This window comes from Cervus canadensis, chromosome 22 (assembly GCF_019320065.1).
Source record: "Cervus canadensis isolate Bull #8, Minnesota chromosome 22, ASM1932006v1, whole genome shotgun sequence".
In the NCBI taxonomy this organism is placed as follows: Eukaryota; Metazoa; Chordata; class Mammalia; order Artiodactyla; family Cervidae; genus Cervus; species Cervus canadensis.
This window is the reverse complement of record NC_057407.1, coordinates 5,683,130-5,711,088: the sequence shown is the minus strand read 5'-3', so window position 1 is coordinate 5,711,088 and position 27,959 is coordinate 5,683,130. Positions and strand designations below refer to the sequence as shown.

The window sequence follows — 27,959 nt, the reverse complement described above, 5'->3', positions numbered from 1 at the left end:
CTGACTTTTCCAGAATGCCGTGTCATTGGAATGATATTGTTTGTAGCTTTTTTAAGCTACTTCTTTCACTTAGTGAGGTGCATTTAAGTCTCCTCCATGTCTTTTTATGTCTTGATAGCTCATGTCTTTTTATCACTGACTAATAATATTCCATTGGCTGGATGTGTACCACATTCACCTGTGGATGGACGTCTTGAGTACTTCCAAGTTTGACAACTAGGAATAAAGCTGCTATGAACATTCGTGTATAAGCATTTGTATAGGCATTAAGTTTTCAACTCTTTGTTTAAATACCAAGGAGCTTGACTGCTGGTTCTTATGGCAAGAGTATGTTTAGCTTTATATGAAACTACTGGACTATCTTCCACAGCAGCTGTGCCATCTTACGTTCCCACCTTCAGTGTAAGAGAGTCGCTGTTGCTCTGCATTCTTGCCAGCGTTTGGTATCATCAGTGTTTTGGATTTGAGCTGTCCTATATCCTGATTGGTATGTGGGGCCTCCCTGGTGGCTCAGTGGTAAAGAATCCACCTGCAAAGCAGGACACTTGGTTTTGATCCCTGGTTCAGGAAGATTGCCTGGAAAAGGAAAAGGCAACCCACTCCAGTATTCTTGCCTGGGAAATCCCATAGACAGGAGCCTGGTGGGCTACAGTCCATGGGGTCGCAAAGAGTGGGACACGACTCAGCAACTAAACAACAATAGATATGTAGTGGTATCTCCTGATTATAATTACTTGCATTTCCCTATCACAGGTAATGTGGAGCATCTTTCCATATGCTTATTTACTATCTGTATATCTCTTTGGTGAGGTGTCCGTTGAAGTTTTTGACCCATTTTGTAATTGGTTGTTTGTTTTCTTATTGTCGAGCTTTAAGAGCTCTTTGTGTGTTTTGGATAACAGCAGTTTATCAGATATGTCTTTTGCAAATATTTTCTCCTTGTCTGTGGCTTGCTTTCACATACTTTTGAAATTGTCTTTTGCGGCACAGAAATTTTTAATTTAATGGAGTCCAGCCTGTCAACTAGCTCCTTCCCAGATTGTGCTTTGGGTGTTATATTTTATCTAAAAAGTCTTTGCCATATGCAAAGTCTAGGTTTTCCCTAGATGACTTTGTTATAGTTGTGCATTTTGCATTTAGATCTATGACTCATTTTGAGTAAATTTTTGTAAGGGATGTAAGGTATGTGTCTTGATTCATTTCTGCATATGAATGAACATTTGTTGAAAAGTCTTTGCTTTTTACTCGTTTTTTGTCAACCAGATTCATCTTGCCCATCCCTGCCACCAGGTCCTCTCTATGGTCTCATAGGCCTGAAACCGCTAACTCATTTGGACAACTTCTCCTGTAACATCTCATCTAATCATTAACCAGGTCTACCTTATAATCACCCTGGAAAACAACCTGTATTCTCCATTTTTATTGTCCATCCATCCACTCACCCACCCACCTAGACATTTAACAATAGCTCCCCAGGTCTTCCAGAGAGAAAATTGTGCTTAGAATTTCCCATTTGCACAAACATATTGAAAGTGAAAGTCACTCAGTCTTGTCCGACTCTTTGCAACCCTGTGGGCTGTACAGTCCATGGAATTCTCCAGGCCAGAATACTGGAATGGGTAGCCTTTCCCTTCTCCAGGGGATCTTCCCAACCCAGGGATCGAACCCAGGTCTCCCGCATTGCAGGAGGATTCTTTACCAACTGAGCTATCAGGGAAGCCCATTGCCGACATGCAAAATGACACAACCGAAATCCTTTATGCTCTACAAAACAATAATTTAAAATAAATTCCAGGTGTTCTTGTCTTTATTCTGTGTTGTCATACTACATCATGGAAACGTTAGAATAGGGTGATCCTAGTACCTGCTCTGCATGCTTCTTGAAAACTGAAAAGACTCGTCTTTACTATGTGTCCTTCTCTTGTGGCTTTGCTAGGCCTTAGCCTGACCCACGGATCAGTCAGCATTGGTCTTTCACGGAATCTGACCCATGACCTGCTTTTGTAAATAAGGTTTTGTTGGAGCACAGCCATATCCATCTTTCTGCGTTGCCGTAAACTTCTTTTGTGCTGGTACAATGGCAGAGCTGAGTAATTGCAACAGAGTATGTGGACCCACAAAGGCTAAAATATGCACTATCTGGCCCTTCACAGAAAAAGTTCTTGGATTTCTAATCTGTTAAACTAATTCATGAAAACTGTCACGCAAAAAGAAACTAACATCAAAATTGTTGTCACCCAAAGCATGGACCATTTGAGATATTGAAAAGCTACAGTGATGATTTGGGATGAAGAGCTTTTCCGAAGGATCCTTAAAAATCTCACCCCAGCCTTTCCAGCTCCCAAATATGCTGAGTTTTTGTATTCAAATGCTCACTTGCAGTGAGTATTACTCACTGATCATTTTATTAATCCACCAAGTGCCTTATTGCTCACCTAAGTGCCAGGTACGAGACTGGGGGGCTCTTTTTACGGGTGAATGAGTCAGACTGTGAAGCTGATTGTCAGATGAAGAATGAGCAGTTACAGGAATATTGTGAGTAGAGAATGGGGGCTTGAGGGGGAAGAATGAAGGCAGGAGATCTCCTTAGGGTGAGGAATGTAAAGGAAAGCATTACTGAGTGAGACCCCCCATCTGTGATGGGAAAGATGGGAAGGGAGTATTCAGGTGAGCAGCACAGATGAAATTCTCAAGTGGGGGTAGGACATGGTGAATTGGAGAGGTGACACAAAACTGGGGCCAGATGGAGTGGATGGTGGCATGTGATGGGGCAGGGCTCAGACCTTGCAGCTGTGCTGAGCGGTCGGGGATTTTATTCTACGGGCAGTGGAGAACCACAGGAAGATCTTAAGCAAGGGTGACATGATCTGACTTTCATCCTTAAAAACTGGCTCTGGCTGCTCATTGTGAATGGGTGGCGGGCGGGCGGGGCACGGAATGGAGAGGTTAGGGAACCCAGTTAGTGGGTGACCAGGGTGGAGGTGCAGTGCATGAAGAGAGGTGGTCCAATCAGAGACACCTTCCGGTGTGGCATCCTCGTTCTGCAGAACCTGATGGTGCACCAGAGTTTGAGACCTTTCTCTTTTTTGACCTTTTTAAAAAAATGTATCTGTTTATGGCTGCGCTGGGTCTTCGTTGCTGCTCGTGGGCTTTCTTTCGCTGCAGGGAGCGTGAGCTACACTCCAGTTGCAGGGCGCAGGCTCCTCACTGTGGTGGCTTCTCTCGCAGTGGAGCCCAGGCTCTAGAGCACATGGGCTTTAGTAGTTGCTGCACGCGGACTCGGTGGTTGTGGCTTATGGGCTTCGTTGTCCCCCAGCATGTGGGATCTTCCTGGACCAGGGATCGAACTGGCGGCCCCTGCATGGCAAGGTGGATTCTTAACCACTGGGCCACCAGGGCAGCCCTCTTTTTTGGCTTTTGAATGGGGTGACTGGCCCAGCTCTTGCCTGGATGCTTTGCCCTCTGCAGGCAGCCCTCCCTGCCCACCAGATAGTCAGGTGCCCCCTCCTGCTGCCCCCACACCCTCCCCCCCCCAGGATGGCTCCTGTTCTCTGCTCTGTCTTCCTGAGTGTTCCTCCTTCTGTCCTCCTCTCGAGGATGATTTATGGATTTTTCCCCCTCGTTTCCTGGTCTCCAGGAGCAGTGGTTGGGAGGGGAGGGTGCAGCAAAAACAATTCTGGCCCCCTCCCCCCTCCTCCTGCTGCCACTTTAAAGGAAGCTGCAGGATTAGCTGGGATTTTAAGAAGAATCCTGCCTTTTCACTGCTTTAGGCCACTGTTTTTATTCTTTTCAGAGCTCCAGGACACCAAGGCAGGAAAAAAGAAAACACACACACAGACAGACACACTCACACAGAAACAGCTGCAAATAGCCTTGAATTGATTTTTTTTTTTTTTCCTTTTTCTTCCTTCATTCACCAACAAGTAGAGGAGTTGGAGGTGGTACAAGGACTCTTTTTTTTTTCCTTTTATTAAAGTGTAGTTGACTTACAATATTAGTTTCAAGTGTACAACACAGTGGTTCAGTAATTTTATAGATTAAACTCCAGATGAAGTTATTTTGAAACATTGGCTCCGTTTCCTATGCTATACTTACATCCTTGTAACTTATTTGTTTTATACCTAGTAGTGTGTACCTCTTAGTTCCCTTCATCTGTTTTCCTATTAGTAATCTCTAGTTTGTTTTCTGTATCTGTGAGTCTGTTTCTGTTTTTACATCTGTACAAAGACTCTTTTTTTTTTAAATTTCATTTGTTTGTTTATTTTTGGCTGTGCTGGGTCTTGGTTGCTGTGTGTGGGCTTTCTCTAGCTGCAGTGAGCGAGTCTACTCTTTCATTGGGTCACGCCAACTTCTCATTGTAGTGGCTCCTCGTGCTGCACACAGAGGCTTGGTGGGCTACAGCCCATGGGCTTGCAAAGAGTCAGACATGACTTAGCAACTAAACAACAAGAAAAATTCTTGTTGCAGCGCCTGGGATCTAGGGTGTCCAGGCCTCAGTAGTCGCGTGCATTGGCTCAGTAGTTGTGGCACAGGGGCTTAGTTGCTCCACAGCTTGTGGGGTCTTCCCAGACCAGGGATCAAACCCTTGTCCCCTGTGTTTCAAGGTGGACTCGACCACTGGACCACCAGGGAAGCCCTATACAACGACTCTTAAACAGCCTGCCTCCTCTGTATGATGCTAATGGTAAAGAAGATGCTTAAGTGGCACCTTGATCCAGGCCTTGTTGTAAGGCCCTTGCTACATTAACCCACTGAGCATTCCTTGGTGACTCAGATGGTAAAGAATCTGCCTGCAATGTGGGAGACCTGGGTTTGGTCCCTGGAGAAGGAAATGGCAACCCACTCCAGTATTCTTGACTGGAGAATTCCATGGACAGAGGAGCCTGGAGGGCTACAGTCCATGCAGTCGCAAAGAGTCAGACACAACTGAGTGACCGACATACACACAGATGAGAAAAGTGCGGTTGTTATCCCCATTTTGCAGATGAGAAGACAGAGGCTCACAGGGCTTATGCTGCTTGTGCTAAGATCCTGGGAGAACGGATGCCTCCAGGATTGGGGAGGAGCAGGGTGGGGCCCCTTGGCAGGTGAGGGTGCCTGCTCCAGCCAGCTTACCCCTGACCTGCCAGATGGAGATGCAGGCTGGGGGGCGGGTATCAATAGCTCCTCCTCGAATGTGTGCCTTTCCCCACTCCCTCCACCCCACTACCACCAAGGCAGGCGGGAGCTGCCAGCAGCGGAGCCATCAGGAGACCCACACAGAAAATTTATTCTTCAGGAGCACCCTGTAAAGTGGCTAATGGATTCAATGAGGCATAAAGCAGCAGCAAAGGGGGCAGGGGGAGTGAAAGGGAAAGATGTGTGAAAGGGAAGAGAACAGACCCAGGAAAGGAACTGGGCAGCGCTGTCTCTGGGCCCTCAAGTGGCCTTTGTTGCAACCCGAAGCAAGCGGGGACGGCATTGGTGGTGGGGCTCTCCCAGCGCCCGGCTGCTGTCTGCATTCAGAGAGGAAACTAGAGCGTTCATGAGATGCATGCAGAGAGCCCCGCGGGGAGATCTCCTGCCCTCCAGCCCCGGGGCCCGAGGACACCCGAAGCCACTGCCGAGGGTCCTTTGTGCGGAGTTGGGAGCTCTCACACCACTGGTCCAGGGAGAGCCGTCGATTGTCACATGAAGTCAAAAGAGTTTAGCGTCTTGATTCAGCCCTTTCTTTGGCCTTGAATGACAGCGCTTCACCTTTAGCGGGAACCCTGGCAGCGAGGAGGGTTGGAAAGGAGGGAAGCTTTGCGACTGGGTAATACCGTCTTTATTGAAGCACAAAGGCCCCCCGAAAGTCCGAGTGGTTGCTGGTGGGAGGGGTCCTACAGGGCTGGCTGCCTTCTGAGAAAGCCCTCAGCACACAGAGGGGGGCCCAAGGGGACTGGGTGCCATTAACCCTTCCAGAGCACCCCCAGGAGCCCGGCCCCACCAGAGCCCATCCATGCGCACCCATGTTGCTGGGAAATGAGCTGCCCTCCTGAGTGGCGTCGTCGAGGAGTCCAGGCAGCTTTGAGCTCCACGTGAGACCAGGCGTGATGCCATAGATTCAACCAGAAACGGGCAGAGGTATTTGTGGTGTGCCGCTTCAATCTTAGTGCCAGGCTGAGCACTGCAGGGGAAGTTTAAAAAAATTGCTAGCTGGGACTTCCCTGGTGGTCCAGTGGTTAAGACTCTGCTTCTAGTGCTGGGGATGCAGGTTTGATCCCTGCTTGGGGACCTAAGATCCCACATGCCACTTGGCATAGCCAAAAAAAAAAAAAAGAGAGAGATAAATAAATAAAAATAAAAGACTTACTCACTGTGTACCCTGCCTTCAAGAATCGGGCAAAGAAGCCAAAGACAGAGCTGGCAATGGAGAACGGAACGAGCCGACGTTTGGTGTCAGGAGTCCTGCCCCACGACGGGCCAGCAGCGTGGGTCAGTGCAGGCCACCACCAACCTCGCTGGCTGTTCACGTCACTCCATTTCTCTCAGCCTCAGTTTCCCCTTCTTTCAAGGGTAGTGTAACAGTTGTGGTGACAGGTGGGGGGTACTGTGTCGGTGTCCCTAGAACCTTTGAACCACAGCCTGCCTGGGAGGTGCAGAACATGGGGTCAGCGTGTCCAGGAGGCTCCGGGCAGGTGACATGTGGGCTGGCTCTGACAGGTGTGGCAGGAAAAGTGATGGGCAAAGACCCAAAGCGGCACTGGGGGAGCAGACAGGGAAGGCACGGGCCTGCGCAGAGTGCAGGCTGGGCAGTGAAGCTGAGACCGGCCTGTTGCGGCGGCAGCAGTCACTTCAGTGTTCTTGTCTCCCTCCAGGGGGCCTGCCGGTCCCCCTGCTCTGCACCCCTGTGGCCACCTCTGTCGGTCAGCCTTCATCCCGAGCAGCAGAACCAGAAGGAGAGTCTGTACGAAGAGTTGGTGTGTTGTGAGGGTGGGCTGGGCAAGGCTAGCATGCAGAGGGCGGGCTGCAGCTCTCTGTGACCACAGATGAACAGTGACCACAGGTGACCCATCCTCATTAGAGAAACCTCGGTTCTGCTATTAAGGCCTTTCCGTCAATTGCATCAGCCTACCCAGATCATGTAGAACAATCTCTCTTACTTAAAGTCAACTGATTTTGAACTTTATAAGACACCTTCAGAAAACTAAGATCTTGGCATTCAGTCCCATAACTTCATGGCAAATAGGTTGGGAAACAGTGGAAGCTGTGACAGATTTTATTTTCTTGGGCTCCAGAATCACTGCCAATGGTTACTGCAGCCATGAAATTAAAAGACGCTTGCTCCTTGGAAGGAAAGCTATGACAAACCTAGACCGCATATTAAAAAGCAGAGAAATCACTTTGCCGATCAGGGTCCGTATAGTCAAAGCTGTGGCTTTTCCACGAGTCATGTACAGGTGTGAGAGCTGGACCATAAGGAAGGCTGAGCACTGAAGAATTGATGCTTTCCAATTAATACTCCTGAGAGTCCTTTGGACTGCAAGGAGATCAAACCAGTCAATCCTAAAGGAAATCAGTCCTGAATATTCATTGGAAGGACTGATGCTAATGATGACACTCCAATACTTTGGCCACCTGATGTGAAGAGGCAACTCATTGGAAAAGACCCTGATGCTGGGAAAGATTAAAGGCAGGAGGAGAAGGGGCGGACAGAGGATGAGATGGTAGGATGGCATCACCGACTCAATGGAAATGAGTTTGAGCAGACTCTGGGAAGGACAGGGAAGCCTGGCATGTTGCAGTCCATGGGGTCACAAAGCGTTGCGTACGACTGAGCAACTGAACAACAACAAGCTCTTCCTTCCCTACCACCCTGCTTTCTCCTCCTCCCCCTCCAGGAAGCCTTCTGGGGCCCCCACCCCCATCCTTCTCAACCTCCTCTTCCCTCCGCTGATGGCTCTCGCCCACAGCAGCTTCCCGCTGTCCTGTGTTTGCCTCTTATTGTCTCGTGACTGCTGGGCTTGTGGGTCCAGAGACGTTTCTTACCTCGTCCGGCAAATATTTGTGAAACATTCCCGTGTACCATGTCCTGTGCCCAGGACCACAGGTATCAACTCTAAACAAGTTCAGAGGCTGGGCGTGTAGGCAGAGAAGTAAACAGACAGTTACAAAATGTCCCGGTGCTGGGGATGAATGCAGCCCCAGGAGGCAGTGGGATCCAAGCTCGCTGGGGAGGTGCAGATGGTTATTAATTATCCAAAGGCAGAGGAGAAAGGAGATTCTAGGTCAGAGGGCCCAGGTACAAAGGCCAAAAAGCTAGTTTACATCGTTTCCCCCTCCCTATTTTCTTCTTTCCCTCCTCCTTCCTCCTTGTATCTGTTGACAGAGCATCCATCGTACGATGGGCTGTTTAGTGGCTCAGTTGTGTCCGACTCTTTGCAACCCCATGGACGTGGGATTTCCCAGGCAAGAATACCGGAGTGGGTTTTGCCATTTCCTTCTTGAGGGGATCTTCCCAACCCAGGGATTAAACTCAGTTCCCATGCGCTGGCAGGCAGATTCGTTACCACTGAGCCACCTGGGAAGCCCTGCATGACCAGGGCCCTTGTGCATTTTTCTGTGTCCAGGGTAACCCACATGGTAGATACTGGGAACCATCGCTTGTTAATTCAGTCAGTAAAATGTGTGTTTGCTCGTCACATGGTAGGACCTGTTTGATTGAGGTGAAAGTTCTGAAGCCTTTCCTGGCAGTCACACAGCCAAGCTCTCTCCCCTGACCTCCCCTGCAGGTCAGGAAACAGTAGAAGGAAAACCTGTCTTGGGGGAGAGGGGTAGAAAATGAAGCAGGGTGAATGGCATTGTGCACGGTCCGTGTGCAGCTGGAGGTGCGAGATCCTCTCTGGGGACGAGGATCAGCTGGAGGGCGATTGCAGATGGTGATGGGGGGGTGCAGGGAGATGGGCAGGGGGCCACAGAAGCTGAAGAATCACGTGGCTCAGGTTCTAAATGTGGATCCTCCCCCCAGCTAAGGAAATGACGTTGGCTTTACAGAGCGCCAACCGTGTGCCTGACATTGGGCTCAGCACTTCTGTTCATTGTCTAATTTAACCCCCCACAGATGGACAGGGGAGTATCAGCAAGTCCACTTTAAAAGTGAAGTCCTGGAGGGCTAAGTGATGTGCTCGGATAGGTCACGTGGCTAGCGGAGACACGATTTGATACTACACTTGATCTTAGCCAAAAGGCCAAGAAGCGATGGGAGACAAGATTTGAACCCAGGTCTACAAAGGGTCGCAAAGAGTCAGACACACCTGAGCGATGGAGCACGCACGCTGCCTAGGTGGCTCCCCAGCCAGGGTTCTCCCCACCAGTGAACGCAGAGCCTTCAGTAAGTGAGCCTCCACCCGACGCCAGCCTGAGTGCGCGCCACTCACCCAGCACTGTTGGTGGGAGACGGGGAGGCGGGTCGGGGAGGGCAGAGCCAGGCGGAGAGCGTGTGCGGCACAGCCCTGCCTCCAGCGTGACCCCGGGCGTGCGCCTTTCTCTGCCTTGGAGCTGCTTCCTCGGCCTTCACTGCAGGGTCCTCGGTGCACACATCTCATTGGGTTGCTCTAGACCTTGAGTGAGGCGATGCCTGTGAATTACCTGCCTGTCACACAGTAAACACATGAATTGCAGTTGTTTTTCTTTTATGACTTACAAGTTCTATAAACCCATTCTCCAGCTTCAAAGAGGTTTCAGTCTAGTGGGGCAGTAAGACTGGATTCATTCACTTGAAGATAATAACAGGATTTTGTAGTATAGGTCACGGGGGCCCCAACCTCTAGGCCATGGAATGGTACCTTCTGTCAGATCAGCGGCAAAATTAGAAGTAAAGTGCACAATAAATGTAATATGCTTGAATCATCCTGAAACCATTCCCCATCCCCACCCTGGTCCATGGAAAAACTGTCCTCCATGAAACCAGTCCCTGGTACCAGAAAAGTTGGGGACCACTGGATAGATGATGGCCCAGTCATTGCTGGGATGGAGTTTGAATAAGGAAGTTGCTGTAGACCACAGCATTCTGGAAAGGCCTCCTGGGAGGAGATGTGAGCATCATGTTGGAAGACAGCCATGTGGAGGGCAGGGCTGTGCCTTCCAGGGGTAAGGAGAAGGGGCGTCAGGGGTGGCCGTGGAGGCTGGGAGGTGATGGGCTGGGCCAGGCTCCAGGGTTGGGCTAGACTAGGTCCCGTGGGCAGTGGGGAGCCATTGAGAGTCTTGTGCATACTTGTGTGCACTCAGTCACTCAGTCGTGTCTGAGTCTTTGCAACCCTATGGACTGTGTAGCCCACCAGGCTCCTCTGTCCATGAGATTCTGTCCAGTATTCTCTAGGCAAGAATACCGGAGTCGGTAGCCATTTCCCTCCTCTAGGGGATCTTCCCACCCCTGGAATCAAACCCATGTTTCCCACATCTCCTGCACTGCAGGCAGAGTCTTTACTGCTGAACCACTGGGGAAGAAGCCCTTGAGAGTTCTTGGGCAGGGGTGTGTTGGAGAGTAGAGGGGTCCTGATAGGCATTACATTGCTGTCTGTGCTGGGCAGCCTCTCTCTTCCTTCCTGATCGACAGCAACTCTCCCCACAATGGACAATAAACAAGACCCCCCAGCCCACCTGGTGAGGACATAGCAGCAGATGGTGACTCACGCTGCAGAAGCCAGACACGACCACGGTCCTGAGTCACAACCATGGTGTGTCACAGTTTGACTGGCGCAGTAGTCTGGTGGTTATCGTTCCAACTTTAGTATATGTGCTGCCGAAGCGAGCACTCTGGTGGTTGTCACATCGACACCAGGAAGCCGGTGCTGACTCCATGCCCACCCTGGCACCACAGCCTTTGTGAGCCCTGTTGATAGACCCAGTACTCTTGTTGATGATGAGGTTTGTAATACTGCCCCCTTACCACCTAGAAGTGCAGGTCATCAATAATCGACCAGCCCAGGTAAGTCCAAGAAAATCTATAGAATACCCCTACTATATTTTAAAGAACAAGCAGAAAGGAAGCAACATATACTAAAACAGCTTGTATTTCAACATGTAAACGCTCAGGTACAAACATGCCAGACTAGACAGGGGTGGGCACCACGCCGGTGTGATTGCATTCGACTATGAGATGGGAGAGCCGAGGTTCCACAGAGTGTTGTCGGTTCTTTTCCTCTGCAGTTCACATCTTGAAATAAGAACCGAGCACTGCATTATGATAGAATCACGGTGAATGCCACGGCCACAAGCGTGGACTGATAGGAAGAGGCGGCGCTGGCCACTTGGGTTCCACCAGTGGCGTTGCCAGCAGTGACATGATTTTCTGAAATGATGGATAACATTTGGTAAAGCACCGAATTAAAGACAGCACAGTCCACTTTCCATTCATATGGTAAATCACATTTCTGGAACATACAGTTTCTATTAAAATGAGGTGAAATATACTTTGAGGTTATATATAAAACAGAGTTAGATTCTAGGCTTAATAATTATAAGCAGGACTTCCCTGGCGGGCCAGTGGTTAAGACTCCAAGTTTCCAATGCAGAGGGGTGCAGGTTTGACCCTAGTCGGGGACTAAGATCCCAATACATGCTGTGTGGCATGGCCAAAAAATTATTATAAGCCACACACATGAGTATCTAGTGGCATATTTGGAAATCCTGAGAAATAGGGCAGTACTGTTGTGGGCGACTGTGCCCATGCATGTAGGATTGCCAGCTTTCCTTGGTCATTAAATGCTGAGCCTCAGTCTCTATGGTCACCTGAAGTAGCCCTTGGGCTTCCCCAATTGCTTGGCAGATAAAGAATCCACCTCCAATGCAGGAGATGCAAGAGATGCAGGTTCGATCCCTGGGTGGGAAAGATCCCCTGGGCATGGCAACCCACTCCGCGTTCTTGCCTGGAGAATTGCATGGACAGAGGAGCCTGGCGGGCTACTCTCCATGGGGTCACCAGGAGTCGGACACGACTGAAGCGACTGAGCTTGCATGCAGAGCAGCTTCAAGTGTCTCCTGGTGGCCCTTTAGAGGACGGACTGCTTTTGCAGCAACTGCCAACTTGTATTAAATTCTTTAAGCTTCACAACCATCCTATGAAGTCGATGTTTTCATTCCCATTTCCTGGATGTGCACACTGAGGCTTGAAGAAGTGCCGTAACCCGCTTAAGACCCCAGAGCTGGGACCAGAACCATCTCTGTTTCTCTGTCTCACCAGAGCATTTATTACTGAGTTCGTGTTTTGTGGACCTGTGTGCCCTAGGATTACTTCAACATGCATTAATTAAACACCTACTGGATTACAGGCACCCTGGTGAGTCCTGGAGACAGAGAGGCAAATATCTAAGATGTGGTCCCTGTGGAGCACGTGGGCTGGTACAGAGTGTGGACGGGATGAGGGTTGTGGCTCAGGAGAGGAACAGAAAGCGGTTCAGAGTGGCCAGTGCACAGGCCTTGAAAGGGGACAGAGAGAGACAGGCTGGAGTGGCAGGGGTGAGGGGTGGGGTGGCTTGGGAAGGGCTTGTAGGCAAGCCTCATAATAAGATGCGAGCAGTGGAATGCCACAAAGGGCTTAACCTAGGGGGGGTGTCATGGCCAGGCTTTCTTTACAGAAAGGCCACTGTGGTTGCAGCATGGGGAGTGGGTGCACAGGGGCCAAGGTTGGATTCCACATGGTGGTCATTCGGGAGGAGGTGGTGGCAGCTTTGAGGAGAGAAGAGGGTGGTTTGGGAAATATGCAAGCGTGAGAATCCATCCATCCATTCCCGGTGCCTGAACGAAGAGGGTGTCGGGGGCTGGAGAGGCCCAGGCTGCTTCCTGGCTTGAGTGGCCGTGCTTGGTGGTGCTAGTGGTGGGTCAGGGTGGTGTCAGAGCGGGGAGAGCTGTGGCTGGAGTTGGGGGAGAGGTGCCTCTCTTTGGGGACCCATTAGGCTTGCGATGACTCTGAGGCTGCAAGTAGGGATGTCTAGGTGGTGGACGGGAAGCCTGGAGCGCTGCAGAGACAGGGATGTGGAGGGGAGTCATCAGCTTTCATGTTTGGATTTCTTTACCTGGGACCCAGAGATGCTTCAAGAAGCCCCCGAGCCCCTTGGAATTGTGTAAAAATCATGGGGTCATAAGAATAAATACACTTTGCTAGGGTGTGAGTCCATAGCTATCATCTGATTTTTGAAAGGGCCTGTGTCCCCTAAAAGATGAGAAACTTCTGACATGCCACATTTCACCTGATCTGAGTTGCACCATTATGGTCACTCAGTCGTGTCCGACTCTTTGCGATCCCATGGACTGTAGCCTGCCAGGCTCCTCTGTCCACAGACTTCTCCAGCCCAGAATACTGGAGTGAGTTGCCATGCTGTTCTCCAGGGGATCTTCCCAACCCAGGGATCAAACCCGGGTTTCCCACCTTGCAGACAGATTCTTTACTGTCTGAGCCTCCAGGGAACCCCCAAGAATGCTGGAGTGAGTAGCCACTGCCATCTCCAAGGGATCTTCCTGACCCAGGGATCAAACCCAGGTTTTCCACCTTGCAGGCAGATTCTTTACCTAAGTCTAAGCCACCAGGGAAGCTGATCTTATATACCAGAAGGTACCTAATGTGCCCAATTAAGAAGAATGAACATCAGAAGCAGAAACACTACTAGTTAATCTGCTCTACATTGTCTTGACATTGGTTACCCCCTGTGACATGTGAGATACCACACCAAACTCCTGTTGCTTTGAAAATTCTTGATCCCTCCTAAAGGAATCGGCAGGTTCTCCGGTCTGCAGGTATGTTGTTTGAGGCGCCATAGTGATCAGTTCACATGTGCTGCACTAACAGTGTGATCCAGCTTCATCTGCTGGTGGGTATCTTCTCAGATCCATGAAGTACTTGGTTGTTTCTTTGTGAGAAAATGTGTGATCGTTTCTCTGTAATGATTTATATTTCCTTCACAGTATCAACTTTCACCCCCTGTCTCTGGAGCACAGTGTGATCTTTTAAAAAAAGACATTGTAAACCTTCAAACACCAATTGATTTAAATTGATTTAAAATATTTTAGCCCAGTGAGCCCATAACTCAGCCGAAGTAGTGATAATAGGATCAGCTCTGACCCCAGTCCCTTCTATTTAAAGGGGTGGCATCCTGATTTCAGAGATAATAAGGTGAATAGTGCTAAATGCATGCATCTTAGAGCTGATGGAATTAGAGCTCTGGGAACAGGTGAGATACCTAGGGAAAGAATTCAAGAGAAGGATGAAAGGTAAGGTCCGTCTAGTCAAAACTATGGTTTTTTCAGTAGTCATTTATGGATGTGAAAGATGGACCATAAAGAAGGCTGAGCACCGAAGAATTGATGTTTTCCAATTGTGGTGCTGGAGAAGACTCTTGAGAGTCCCTTGGACTGCAAGGAGATCAAACCGGTCCATCCTAAAGGAAATCAACCCTGAATATTCATTAGAAGGACTGATGCTGAAGCTGAAGCTCCAATACTTTGGCCAGCTGATGCAAAGAGCCAACTCACTGGAAAAGACCCTGATGCAGGGAAAGACTGAGGCAGGAGGAGAAGGGGGTGACAGAGAATGAGATGGGTTGGATGGCATCACTAAATCAATGGACACGAGTTTGAGCAAACTCTGGGAAGGACAGGGAAGCCTGGCATGCTGCAGTCCGTGGGTTGAAAAGAGTTGAACACAACTTAGCAACTGAATAACAGCAAAGGATATGGGACTTTGGGAGCTGAGAGATGGAGGAGTAGAGAGGGCTAGGAGGGGGGCCTGGAGGGGAGCAGGAGAGGGAGGGCCCCCTGCAGCTGGCCACGCCTGCGGAGGGCTGTGAAGGGATGAAGGGCATTGGACCCCGACTGTGTATCTCTCTCCCTTTCAAAGGCTTTATTCATTTGAACTCAGAAGCTGGACTCAAAGAGGATGCAGTGAGGTTGTCATGTAGGTGACACTGTTATCCAAGAAAGAGACACAGAGGGAGGAACAGATCGGGGGAGAAAGTGATGTTTTTTATTCTGAGCATGTGGGATTTTAGACAGGAAATCCAAGTAGATGTACAGAAAAGGGAGTTGAAAATATGGGTCTTAAGCTCAAGAGATACCACTGGGCTGGTGAGAGACACTGAAGACCACATGTGCATCAGTAGCTCTGAAAACCATGTGTGTGTGCTCAATCACTTCAGTTGTGTCCGACTCTTTGCAACTCTATGGACTATTGCCCACCAGGCTCCTCTGTCCATGGGATTCTTCAGGCAAGGATACAGGAGTGGGTTGCCATGCCCTCCTCCAGGGCATCTTCCCGACCCAGGGATCAAACCCAGGTCTCCTGCATCTCCTGCCTTGTAGGTGGGTTCTTTACCGCCGAGCTTCTGGGGAAGCCCTCCATAGGAGTAGGTAAGAAAGAACAGACGTGGGAGGAGGCCGGTCTTCCGGAAAGCAGCTTAGAAATCTGCAGACACAGCAGGCAGCCCCCAGAACAACTAGAGGGCGGGGCTCGGTCCCCATCTACCTTTGCATCCACTGTGCCCACTGCAGTGTCTGGCACATAACAGATGCCGATCGAAACTGGCCGACTGGTTGATTAGCTGATGGAAAGAATGTGTGAGAAAATGAACCTGTAAACGACTTTTTAAAAATCACGAGGAAAGGAAGCAGGAACTTTCTAATGGGGGGAAGTGTTTAAGTTGGGAACTGGGAGAAAGACAAAGGCTAAGAAGCTATTAGACTTGACTTAATGGGGGCCCCTGGTGTCCTTGGGGGTGGCCCCTGGGTGGAGAGGTGGGCGACAAGGCTCCTGAGGCTAGAACAGGAGGCAAGGTAGATTGTTTTTTTTTAACAAATGGAGCTGTTTTGGAAGGAGCATGTTATGGCTCCTGCAGGTGGTCTGGGAGGGACCTGTGTTGCTCAGGATGCCTGAGGAAGGGCCCAGAAGAGCCCCCAGGCAGTGGCCTGTGGGACAGACGGGAGGCAGTCTGTCTCGGTGAACAGGTGATGTTTAAAGGATGCAGGCAGCATGTTGCCTTTCTGGCTAAGACACAGCCCCCGAGCATGGGTGCTTTCCTCTCCCCTCCATCACCAAAAGCGTATTGGAGATTAGAGGAAGAGGACACAGAGTGGTATTTCTGGCCCAACAGCCTCCCTGCACCTGTAGAGTCCTGCCCGGGATTTAAGGGTGTGTTTTCATGGTGCCCTTGGTCGCCATGGCAACAGCAGCCTTCTAGTCCAAGGGAGATGGATGGTGTTTAAATCATTATTAGCCAAGGCACCAATGTGTTTTCCAGGCAGTAAATAATCGCTCCTAATGCTGGTGGAAGCTTGGCTGGGCACTGCATGGAATATTTATGTCATTTGGACTATTCTGGGAGTTTGTTTTCATTTTTGTGGTCTTCACGGTGGAGCTATATAAAAATCAATAGCATTGACTCTCTCACTAATCTTAATTCACCATGAAATAGGCTTAACACCAGACTCCCTTCCAGTGATTTTTTTTTTTTAAGATGTCCCCTGGACAAGGACTTGAATTGGGCTCAGCCATCTTCATGCATGTCATTGTTCTTCAAGTCTCTTGTTTGCTCCAGGCCCAGCTTCCCTGTCCTCGCGAAGATCTTGTTTCTTTCCTAGAGGTGCGGTTCTTCCTAGGCTGGAGCTCCCTGGGTGCTCACTCTTCTTGCTCTAAGGAATTTACTCACAGAGCACATTGCAGACGCAGAGTCCTTGGAGCAACAGGGCAGCCCGTTCCCCCTTTAAATTCCAGCTCCAGGAGGACCTCCCAAGAGGTCCACTGCCACCTGAGTTGCCTCCATATGTCCCTAAGCTCCCATTACCATCCACTGAATGGTCTGTTGTCACAACTGTCACTGTCTGGGGCTGGCTCATTCACCAGCATAATCTCCGAGACCAGCCCGGCAGCTGGCACCCAGGGGGGCTTACAAAACGGCTGGTGAATTGAACTGGACAGAAAGTCCTTCACACTCAGATGGAGAGGCTCCGGCAAGAACAGAGCCTGTTCGCATCAAAAGCCCACTGTAGTCTCATAGGAGTCTGTCCTATTCTGTTCCAGTCATCCTTGCTGGGTTATTGGGATTCGAGTGTGCTCATTCACCACCTGTTTAGAGCCTTCATGGGCCTGTGTGAGAAGCAGTCAGAACCGCAGAGATACGGCTCAGTACGGGAGAGGCAGGTGCAGGAGAAGGTAGAATGAGAAAAGAGCTCAGTAGAGAGAGGAGGCCTGAGAGGTGTTGACTAAGGGCCACTGTGCCCGCTGTGGTGGAGATGCTAGTTCCCGAGGGAGGTGGGAACTCATAGTCACGTTCCATGGACTTGAGAACCTGCTTTATTATTGTTCCCATTTCACAGAGGAGAATATCAAGCCCTTGAAATACATACAGCTTGCCCCAGATCAGTCACAGATGTAGACAGTGCCACAGGTTAGGTTTTGCAGGAAAACCTGGGAAAGTGAAAGTGTTAGTCGCTCAATTGTGTCTGATTCTTTCCAACCCCATGGACCATAGCCTGCCAGGCTCCTCTCTCCATGGGATTCTCCAGGCAAGAATACTGGAGTGGCTAGCCATTCCCTTCTCCAGAGGATCTTCCCGACCCAGGGATCGGACCTGGGTCTCCTGCAATGCAGTGGCTTCTTTACCATCTGAGCTGCCAGGGAATTTACCCTGTGGGGGGATGCCCTGATCCCATACCTGTGTGCCGTGTCAGTGAGTGCACTGCAGGCTGGGACGGAGCCTTGTCTTCCTGCCTGGGTGGCTTCATACTGAGTCCTGGAAGACACAGTTGTTGAACTGGTCTTGAAGGCTGGCAAGGTTTTGATGACTTCAGAAGGGGGACAGGACCTTCCGGGTGAAGGGAATGACAGAAGGAGAGGCTTGCACGTGGAGAAGTGCAGGGTTTGTTCACACAGCACATGGGGACCTGGTGTGAGATGAGGCTGCACCTGAACTCCCCTTGGGTCTAGGTAGTGGCTGAGTGTCAGGCTTTGGAGGTGGGTGGATCTGAACTTGAATCCTACCTTTTTCTAGCTGGGCAACTGTGGGCCAAATGCTCAAATTTGGGTGCCTCCATTTCCACCTCTGTACAACAGAAATGATGATACTAGTTTCCATCTTTGAGAATTAGAGTAATGCATGTAGTTGTACTGTCGCTCAGTCATGGCCAACTCTGTGCGACCCCATGAACTGCGACACTCCAGGCTTCCCTGTCCTTCATCATCTCCCAGAGTTTGCTTCTATTCATGTCCATTGAGTCAGTGATGCTATCTAAACATTTCGTCCTCTGCAACCCCCTTCTCTTTTTGCCTTCAGTCTTTCCCAGCCTCAGGGTCTTTTCCAGTGAGTTGGCTCATCGAATCAGGTGGCCAAAGTAATGGAGCTTCAGCATCAGTCCAATGAATATTCAGGGTTGATTTCCTTTAGGATGGACTGGTTTGATCTCCTTGCTGTCCAAGGAACTCAAGAGTCTTCTCTAGCACCACAATTGGAAAGCATCAATTCTTCAGCATTCAGCCTTCTCTGTGGTCCAGCTTTCATACCCATACATGACTACTAGAAAAACCACAGATTTGACTATATGGGCCTTTGCTGGCAAAGTGATGTCTCTGTGTTTTAATATGCTGTCTAAGTTTGTCATAGCTTTCTTTCCAAGGAGACAGCATCTTTTAATTTTATGGCTGTAGTCACCATCTGCAGTGATTTTGAAGTCCAAGAAAATAAAATCTGTCACTGCTTCCACTTTTTCCCCCATCTATTTGCCATGAAGTGATGGGACTGGATGCTATAATCTTAGTTTTTTAAATGTTGTGTTTTAATCAAGCTTTCTCCCTCTCCTCTTTCACTGTCATCAAGAGGTTCTTTAGTTCCTCTTCACTTCCCACCATTAGAATGTAGAGCCAACAGTAATTATTTTCATTATATCTTTACTTGGTATCTCCTGATCTTCCATTTGTCCCCACTCAGCACTTTCCCTCTTGAGCCCTCTGCTTTCAACCAGGATGTCCCTGACTACAGAATAATAAAGCCGGGGAATTTCAAGGTCAGAATAGGCTGTGGGTAAAGGTGATCGTTTTGGTCCCAACCATCAGCAAGAAGTAAGACTAACACTATTCCCCTGGTCTCCTAAGATGTTAGGTTTCTTGCCCACAGTGTCCCAACCCTGAAGATGACATTAGATGTTGAGCGAATCCTTCCATCTTGACCTCACCAGGGCTGGGAGTGGCATTTGGGGTCAGGATCTGAGAAGTCTCCGCAAGTTTCTCACCATAAGCTTCACCCAAGCAGCTTGGCTGCAAAGAACAGCATGTTTCCTCATGGAAATATTGCTACAATGCTAAAGGGCTGTCAGGCTTCCTGGTGGCTCAGTGGTAAAGAATCTGCCTGCAATGCAGGAGACTCGTGTTCAGTCCCTGGGTTGGGAAGATCCCCTGGAGAAGAAAATGGCAACACACTCCAGTATTCTTGCCTGGGAAATCACATGGACAGAGGAGCCTGGTGGGCTACAGTCCATAGCGTCGCAAAGAGTTGGACAGGACTGAGGGACTAAAGCACCACCACCAAAAGACTGTTACCTCCTTGAATAGTGAATACCTTCATTCTTTTCTTTTTAAAGCATCCTTTCCTGTACCTATTTAGAATTTGGTTACTTGAAACAGAGGGAATGTTGTATTTCTTCATTTACTGTTCCTGTCAGAATGGTCTAAGAACATCTCTGAAACTGGGGAAGAGAAGAGGTGTGTCTCTGGTGACCTCCCCTTTCAGATTCTCATCCTCCTGACATCTTGTTCCTGGAGATCGATAGCATCTTAGTGGCGGTTCTGCCAGAGTGTTTGGCACCTGCTGTAGTGTTCTCTCAGGGGAATTCAGGTAGTACCTCTCAGAATCCCAAGCTGGGAAAAGTCTGTTGGTGTGCAAAGCAGTGGTTCTCTTAGGATTGAATGTTCAATACTGTGCTTTCCAATCATACGGGATGTGCAGATATACCCCAGACACAGAGGCAAGTCTGACTGGAAGGAAAGGGGGATGGGGGCTAGGCTACCACAGTGTTTCCCAGTCTGGGGTAGCTGATAATGAGCTGCTGCACAGAGTCAGGCAAGATGGACCCTTGAGATTAGAGGACGGACAGAGGAGCACGAAGTTGAGAACAGGACGGTATCGTCTGGCCAGGTTTGCGGCAGAGAGCCCAGCACCCGTGCTGGAGAAGTCAGACTTCTGATCACCGACGACAGCTCTGTTCTCTACAGTTCAGTTCAGTCGCTCAGTCATGCCCGACTCTTTGCAACCCCATGATTGCAGCACGCCAGGCTTCCCTGTTCATCACCAATTCCCGGAGCTTGCTCAAACTTATGTCCATCAAGTCCGTGATGCCATCCAACCATCTCATCCTCTGTCATCCCCTTCTCCTCCTGCCTTCAGTCTTTCCCAGTATCAGGGTCTTTTCCAGTGAGTCAGTTCTTCGCAACAGGTGGCCAAAGTATTGGAGTTTCAGCTCCAGCACCAGTCCTTCCAATGAATATTCAGGACTGATCTCCTTTATGATGGACTCGTTGGATCTCCTTATAGTCCAAGGCCCTCTCAAGAGTCTTCTCCAACACCACAGTTCAAAAACATCAATTCCTTGGTGCTCAACTTTCTTTATAGTCCAACTCTCACATCCACACATGACTATTGGAAAAATCATAGCTTTGATTAGGCAGACCTTCGTTGGCAAAGTAATGTCTCTGCTTTTTATTATGCTGTCTAGGTTTGTCATGGCTTTTCTTCCAAGGAGTGAGTGTCTTTTAATTTCATGGCTGCAGTCACCATCTGCAGTGATTTTGGAACCCAAGAAGATAAAGTTTATCACTGTCTCTATTGTTTCCCCATCTATTTGTCATGAAGTGATGGGACCGGATGCCATGATCTTCATTTTTTGAATGTTGAGTGTTAAGCCAGCTTTTTCACTCTCCTCTTTCACTTTCATCAAGAGGTTCTTTAGTTCCTCTTCACTTTCTGCCATAAGGGTGGTGTCATATGCATATCTGAGCTTATTGATATTTCTCCCGGCAGTCTTGATTCCAGCTTGTGCTTCATCCAGCCTGGCATTTTGCATGATGTACTCTGCACATAAGTTAAATAATCAGGGTGACAATATACAACCTTGATGTACTCCTTTCCCAATTTGGAACCAGTCTCTTGTTCCATGTCTGGTTCTAACTGTTGCTTCTTGACCTGCATACAGATTTCTCAGGAGGCAGGAAAGGTGGTTTGGTATTGCCATCTCTTGAAGAATTTTCCACAGTATGTTGTGATCCACACAGTCAAAGGCTTTGGCATCAATAAAGCAGATATAGATGTTTTTCTGGAACTCTTGCTTTTTCGAAGATCGAATGGATGTTGGCAATTTGAACTCTGATTCCTCTGCTATTTCTAAATCCAGCTTGAACATCTGGAAGTTCTCAGTTCATTTACTGTTGAAGCCTAGCTTGGAGAATTTTGAGCATTACTTTGCTAGCATGTGAGATGAGTGCAATTGTGCAGTAACTTGAACATTCTTTGGCATTGCCTTTCTTAGGGATTGGAATGAAAACTGATCTTTTCCAGTCCTGTGGTCACTGCTGAGTTTTCTAGGTTTGCTAGCATATTGAGTGCAGCACCTTAACAGCATCTTTTAGGATTTGAAATAGCTCAGCCAGAATTCCATCACCGCCACTAGCTTTGTTCATTGTGATGCTTCCTAAGGCCCACTTGACTTCAGACTCCAGGATGTCTGACTGTATGTGAGTGATCACACCATCGTGGTTATCTGAGTCATTAAGATCTTTTTTATATAGTTCTTCTGTGTATTCTTGCCACCTATTTTTAATGTCTTCTGCTTCTGTTAGGTCCATACCGTTTCTGTCCTTTATTGTGCTCATCTTTGCCTGAAATGTTCCCTTGGTATCTCTAATTTTCTTGAAGCAATCTCTAGTCTTTCCCATTCTATTGTTTTCCTCTATTTCTTTGCATTGATCACTGAGGAAGGCTTTCTTATCTCTTCTTGCTCTGTGACTGGGAACAAAACAGTTCTCTCTCAAGCATCTGTTTTTCCTTTGTCTGCAAAATGAGGATAGAACTTATTCAAGTAGTATACAGATCACTTAAAGATCTTCTGTGACATATCTCAGGCACCGGGGTCGGTGCTCAGTTAACCTCTGTGTCTCCCAAGCTGCAGGTAGCTGGCTCAAGGAAGGTTCAGCCCAAGTCAGAATCAGGACCCTGGAGAGCTCCCAGGAGTCCTCCTGGTCCTTTGAAAAGGGTTGTGTTCTAGAAAACATTGTAGTTGCTAGAATGGACCTCAGCGATCATCTGTCTGTCTTTCTCAGGGATATGGGAAGTTTTCTCCTGGCGGTCTGCAGGTTGGTTTTAGTGATGCATGAACCGGATTAAAGAACATCCCATCATGTAATGAGACATTTTTCCCTTTTCATGTGTCTTAAGGCAAAAGGTGCAGTAAGTTTTTTTAGCTATTTTAGTAACTCTCTGACACTTGCTAGTCTTGCTTTTGAACTGAGAATACAGCACAGACTCAGAGCCTTTGGCTAGAATTTAATCGCATTTTATCTTCATTGCATTTATTTTTGCTTTTACCTTCTGTTTGTGGTAAGAGATAAAGATTTTCAGTTTATGGTGAAAAAATTGCAGTTTTCTTATTATATAATATTTATTTAATGCAAGAGAGCATATTGATGTATAGAAGATACTAAGAAAATAAAGGTCATACATGTATATAGCAAAAGAAAAAAAATTGAGAAGATGTTAAGAGTGATTGCACTTTAAGATTAGTTTACCCCTGCCTCATTGTCCATGTAAAATGCCAGCCCAGAGAGGGTGTGTAACTTGCCTACACTGCCCTGCAAATTGTATCTTCTGACCCTGTGGTCTTGGGTCCCTGCCTCCACACCAGCCTTCTTGCTTAGTGCCTTTTGATTGATGCTTCTAGCTGAGTCCAGTGAAGGGACAGCCCTTCTGAACTTTCATGGCATTCTCAGTGATTACACAGTGCCCTCCCCGTCATGAAATAAATAGCTGTGTCCTGGAAGTAGGGAGAAAACACCCCACAATTCCAGTATTAGAATGCAAATGAGCAATTAGAGTCAATTAAAACAGGATGCACTGTAATTACCACCAATTGTGCTAACCTTTATATTCAGTAGGACTTGACCTGCTGAAAGGAAATTAAACAATAGTTTAAAAAAAAAAAAACTTTCTTAATCCAAGGGTGTGCTTTGGTCAGGAGTCTCCTTTCCGAGGCCCAAGTGGTCTGACAGCTGAGACCCCCCTTCCCCCACGCCCACCTCTCCGGGTCCACACCACTACTGAGAGCGGCCAGGAACTGCAGGCCGAAATAGTACCTTGTCAGTGACCTTATTTTTGTCTGTAACCAGATCCTGTATCATTTAGCATAATGCCTAAGCCCTGCTTGGCTCTTCCAGACAGATCCTAGGGCCTCAGACACAGTGAAACTGAATTCTGCACCTGAGCGTCTTAGCCCTCCATCATTGACCTGGTCTGTCTATTAAAGCCATATCTACTGTGGTTTCCTTATTCTTGTGTGTGTGTGTGCACGCTTAGTCACTCAGTCAGTCGTATCTGACTCTTTGCAACCCTACGGACTGTAACCTGCCAGATTCCTCTGTCCATGGGATTCTCCAGGCAAGAACACTGGAGTGGGTTGCCATGCCTTCCTCCAGGGGATCTTCCAGACCCAGGAATTGAACCCTTATCTACTGTGTCTCCTGCGTTGCAGGCAAATTCTTTACCCGCTCAGCCATCAGGGAAGCCATGAACACTCCTTAAAATCCAATGCAGTTTTCTGAACCCCGTTTTATGTGGATCTAGCATTTCCAGTGGACAAAGCGGAGGAGCTGTTCTGAAGACCTACATCTAACCTCAGGGTTCAGGTATCAGCCTGCTGATTTGTTTCTCTCACAGATGTCTTTTGAGCTTGTTGTGTGTGACATAGGCTGGCCTGGGCACTGTGGGAAAGGAAAAGATGAAACTCCCCTTTTTGTGGAACTTGCATTTTAGAATCTTAAACGTACACGACAGTAAGTTAAGCAGCTGACAGAGAACAGCTCTGTGCTGAGGGGATGCAGGCATGAGTGGGTGTGGATGTGGGTGGGGGTCGAGGAGGACATGGCACACGGCGTGGTTTCCAGTGAATCGGGCAGCCCCTGACGTGAGACCACGGAACTTCCAACCCACCGCTGGGGCCCCCCTGCCTAACGGGGACAGTAATGGGACCAGGACATCACAGCTGGAAGGCAGGGCCCCTGACTTTGAGGGGCCCTCAGAGCCGTGGGGAGTCGGGCATACCCAGGACTGACGCCGTGGGTGGCCCAGGAGCTGGGGGTGGACGTTCGGACAAAGGGAGGCATGAAAAGGCAGGGAGGCCTGCAGGAGGCCTGGCCTGCGCCCCAGCAGCGAGGGGCCTGGCACAGCTGAGAGCAGAGTGGCGGGGCAGCGGGGGCGGGGCGGTGGAGACTGGTTGAGCCGCACGGCAAGTGGGGGCAGTGCCAGGGCTGGAGCGCGGGGTCCCTGACTCGGAGCCCAGCGCTCGGCTCTGTATCCCACAGCCTGGGTTGTGTGGCTGGGGGTTGGACTCGGGGAAGTAGGAAGACACACGCCAGAGTCTGCTTTATAAACCTCGGGCCACGGAATGGGGCTGTCACATGGCTGAGAAGAAGGGTGATGAGGGCCCCTGATGACAGGGATGAAGACGGGGGTGTAGCTTCAGAATACAGTTGGCGGTCAGGTTGGCAGGACCTGATGCTACTGCTGGGATGTGGAGGAAGCAGAGGGAAGTGACAAGGCTGACTCCAGCCTGAGCACCAGGGGACAACCTGGAGGTGCCTAGACGTCCCGTGGGACCAGATCTGTGCTTGCGTCCACATCCTCAGCTGGTTCCATACCTTCCCCGCCTGACTGGCCTCTCCCGTTCCTGCCGAACCTCAGAGACCCAGCTCCAGCCTCGCCGACTTGGCCAGGAGAAGGCCAGAGCCCTTCCTGAGACCCTCCAACCTGTCTCTCTAGCCTCTGGTACTGGTTTCACGCTGCTGTGGCGGGCTCTTGGCCCCAGGTTCTTCATCCATGTGCACGCATCCAGCAGTTGTTTCATTGAGCACAAGACCAGGTCTCACCACTCTGGGGGCCAGAACTAAGGATCTACAGTGGAAGGCAAAGGCCTGAGTGAAAAATGGGCTAGGGGAGCAGATAGCAAGTCTCGTCCCAGCCGAGAGCGGTGCTGCCTCAGCCTGCGCAGGGGGTTCTGGGGCTGCATCCGGGCTTTTCTGCAGAGGATGGTGGTCCATTAGTGATATCTGGCATGGGCACGGGAAAGGCGTGGCCACGTGTGAGCCATTTACAGGTGCACTCTCGATGACGTGATCTATACTGTTTGGACAGCCTGTAGCTACTCTCAGGAGAAATCGAAGGTAATGTTCACGTGTCTGGGATGGCTGAGGGGACAGACTGGGAGGGCCTTTTAGGAGAGCTGGGTCAGCACTGCATCCCACCTTTCACAGCACTCTCCACTTGCGTCCATTACGTAATGATGCCCCTGAACCACCTTTTGTACCCTGACTCTGGGCTCTCAAACATTGGCTTACAAAAGGGATTGTTCTAGCCAACGCCTGCCAGCCAGCGGTTTCCTTTTGGCAGCCTGACTCATTGTCCACACTGTGGTCTTTGGGCACTGTACCTGAATGTTTTATTTCCCTTATGGTTTTGCAAAATGAATGTTGAAAAGGAGGGTGTGGGTACCACTGGAGGGAGTCGAGTTCTCCTAAATGTTGTGTGGAAGCAGAGCATCCATTTAGGACTCTGAACATTGGAATTGCTTCAGAATAATGATCAGCCACTTCATAAATCGTGCCCCTGTGCTGACTGTCCATTCTGCGTGCTTCCAGGACACTCCAGAGGTATGTGTGGCCAGGTTACAAGTGACACCTCATGACACACCATTGGCCCCGTCCACTCACTACAGACCAGGCGGGGCATAAGCAGAATGTCAAGTCATACCAAGATGGTCCCACAGATTGAAGGACAAATGTCTATGATTTTCCTTTGTTCTTACGTTTCACATAGTAACACTTTTTCTCCCCTGATTTAGTGAGCATTGAGAATCAAGCTCCAGAAATATCATTAGTCAGGCCCTAGGCATTCTGGATAATTAATCTTCCACCATATAGCAGAAACAGAAGTGGAAATTATACAATGAAAGCAATAGAGTTTAGCCTCCCCAGCTTCCTAGACAGAAGCTAGTTGACTAGGGGGCTTTCATTTTGAAGGCAGGAGAATCAAGCATTTATCTGAAATGCTGAAGATCTATGACAGACAGATTCTGCTAAGGGAGGTGGAGATTATATAGCACTCTTAGCTCTCTGGGCGGGAACCTGGTCTCTGATTTCTTATTATTATTGTTACTATGATGTGCGTAATATGAACTGTAGCCCGCCTGGCTCCTCTGTCAAGGGGATTCTCCAGGCAAGAATACTGAAGTGGGTTGCCATTCCCTTCTCCAGGGGATCTTTCCAACCCAGGGATCAAACCTGCGTCTCCTGCATTGGAAGGCAGATTCTTTACCCCTAGTGCAACCTGGGATGTTTTATTATACTACTAATAATGACTGCTGGTCTCTCATTATATATTTAACTTGCTTTTACCTTCTCTGGATTACAATTTGTGATGGCAAGAGATGGTTTGCGTTGATTACAAGACGTGTGGATTGAACACGGATGCCAAAATCTGTGGGGCAGGACTGTGGGTGGCCTGAGGATGGCGTGGTCACCGCAGGTTGGGGACAGTGTCTAGACGAGGTTATCCAACCTTCCAGGTTGTGTCAGTGGCGGGACCCTTTGACACCACCCCCAGATGGTTCTTATTTTTTTATTTTTGAGGGCTGAGTTAAAATTACCAACCAAATGACTTGACTTCTCTGAGAGTCACATCTCTGAAAATGGGGGAAATAACACTGAATTCGCATTGCTGTCATGAGAGTCACATACACAGCCCAGTGGTTGGTCACATGACCTTGAAGTCATGACCTTCACCACAGGCCTCCTTCTAAATTCACATCAGCCATTCCTTAGCTGGGCCATCCTGAGTTAGCATCTAGGATGCTAGATATCTTCTTCATATCTAATAAGAGGATAATCATAACTGTCTGAAGAATGAATGACTGGCGTGTGGAAGTGGTGAATAAACATAGACATTTCTATTATCTTGTGTAACGTGTCCAGCGTGCGGTAGGATTTTACTTGTTCCTTCTTCCTTTTCCCCACGTTTCCTGTGTCCTGAAACTCCTCTTCATCCTTTATGGGTCAACAGCTGGATCACCTCCTTGGAGAAGCCCTCCCTGACTGTCCCTGAGGTTAGCTACTCCCTTCTCTGTGCTTCACCATCCTCTGTGTTCCTCCAGTTATGCAGTGGCTTCTTTATCTACTACATACATGTCTGTCTTTTTTTTTTTTTTTTTACCAGTGGGGAACACTCTTGAACAGAAACCCTCATCCTTTGACCACCCCCCACTTTATCGAGGAGTCTAGCTCAGTGCTCTGTTCGTAGGAGTGTTGCAGGCGGGTGTGAGTGAGTAGGGGGATGAGTAAGTAAATACTGTAAATAAATGAGTGGAGTGAAGGCCTGAGCCGCTGGTAGAAGAAACCCTGCCTTGCAAAGGGGTGAGAGGCTCCAGAGTGATGGAGGGATTAAGATCATACGTAGGTCCTTTACCTGAGGAATTGGAGCCTCTGGGCCATCCAAAGCTGGTGCGCGTGATCTGTGAACGGAGAGGGTGAGTCTGTCCACAGTTGTCAGGAGAGTCTCAGAAGTGTCTGCGGCCCCCAGATGTTAACAAGTTGCTGCTCTAAATAGAGGAGCCAAGTGACTGGAGGCGAGGCTGTGCGGGAAGACGACTGCAACCAGGAGCGGTCACTGAGTGCGGAGGGAACCCCGGGCAGACAGGAACCCCCGCAA

General features: G+C 49.0%; 1 protein-coding gene and 1 pseudogene across 1 annotated transcript in view; one reads left to right on the top strand and one right to left on the bottom strand.

Annotated features, from left to right (window-relative positions):
• The window catches only part of SLC6A11 (solute carrier family 6 member 11), a 125,976-nt gene that overhangs the window by 33,275 nt on the left and 64,742 nt on the right, over positions 1 to 27,959 (top strand). The gene's annotated exons all lie outside the window — the stretch shown is intronic.
• Positions 9,150 to 9,221, bottom strand: LOC122425244 (annotated as a pseudogene).